Source organism: Nicotiana sylvestris, chromosome 12 (assembly GCF_000393655.2).
Source record: "Nicotiana sylvestris chromosome 12, ASM39365v2, whole genome shotgun sequence".
In the NCBI taxonomy this organism is placed as follows: domain Eukaryota; kingdom Viridiplantae; phylum Streptophyta; class Magnoliopsida; order Solanales; family Solanaceae; genus Nicotiana; species Nicotiana sylvestris.
The window spans coordinates 97,380,368-97,381,975 of NC_091068.1; positions in this window are offsets into that span (position 1 = coordinate 97,380,368).

Genomic DNA, 1,608 nt, shown 5'->3' on the forward strand with positions numbered 1-1,608 from the left:
GACTAGTCAACTGCATGAACTGAGGGAGAATGCCATGAACCTGTCAACTGCATATATTGAGGGGGAGTAAAACACAGGGAAGTCAATTAACATATATATTATTTTGTCATCATCAAAAAAGGGAAGATTGTTAGATCTAATTTTAATGTTGCAAATAATATATCTGTGCAGGAAATCAATTACAGAAGATCAAGGAATCAAGAAGCTAACAAGATTGCTGAAGTCAATCTGGATGCTTAAGGAAAGAAATCAATCAGCAAAGATTACGAATCAGTCAGCAAAGATCATGGACAGCTGGAATGGAAAGAATCAAGCAAGCCTAAACTTAAGGCATTAATCAAGGCCATCACATTCAATCCGGAAGATTGAAGCAGTCAAAAAGCATCGAAGATTCTGTAAGAAGATTAGTTGAACGGCCAATTTCGGAAGGACCAACAATCAAGGAGCAAACCCTCATCATTAACAACTGTAGAAGGAAAGCTGTCAATTTTCTCTCATCAAGGAAGAGCAACGACAAGCAATCTTATTCTTGGAAAGAATTAATCTCTTTCCAAGGATCAAATCACTTGGGTTGTCAAGTATCATCAGCAAACGGTCTTCACCAAAGTATTTATACTCAGCATCAAGCCTTAGACAAACATACTTTGAAACCAAAAATCCTCTCTTTATTCTACTGCAAACAAACATTGCAGTTCTCTAAGATCTGTTGTGTAACAAGTCAGAAAAAAGGAGAGTACAACACTGGTGAGACATTATATCAAACGAGACGAGTGTTATAGGAACTGAGCTATCACGTCATTTTCATTGTACTCGAAGAAATGCATTTACTAAAGAGAACTCCCTTGCAACCCAAAGAGACTGGACGAGGATTCACATTGAATCCGAACCAGTATAAAATTCCGGTGTTTTTAATTCCTGCACTTACTTTTTGTGTTTTATATTTTGCTATTATAACTGTTAGGTTATTCCATCTAATCGACTAATCGAAAAATCATTCAACTAATAGAGATTAAGTTTAAAAATATACAAATTCACCCATCTCTTGTACTTTCACTCTGGATGAGCCAACTAAGCATCAATTCAGGAAAAATGTTGTACTGTCTACTGTCTACTACCTACTCAGTCAAGTTGTTTTGATCTTCCTTAATGATCGTGACTTCCAACTCTTCTTGCGGCTATGACATCATCTTCACCACTTGAGCATGGGTTCAGATGGCAAAGTTCTTCGTATTCCCTTTACTGCAAGTCTTTCCAACTTGTTGCAACATTGTCCAACCCTGTGTCATTAACTATTTTAAGAATGATGCAGTCAACCTCTGCTTCTCGATGGGCTTCAGATACGGAGAAATCGTCCATCTTGAAATTTTGCATCTGGCAGTAATCATTAATCTGGACCATCTTTCTCAAACCTCTGGGATCTAAGCATTTCCTTTTTGTGCTAATCAAAGTAGTTTACAACACTATCTTATGCTCTGATCTTCCAGTAATAATATGCTTGCAAAGCTTTCTTGTATCCAATAATTTCATGTCAACCTACTGATATGCCTCCATAATTAATCATTCCATAATTCTTCAAGCTACGTATGTAAAACTAGAATCCAAATTGCA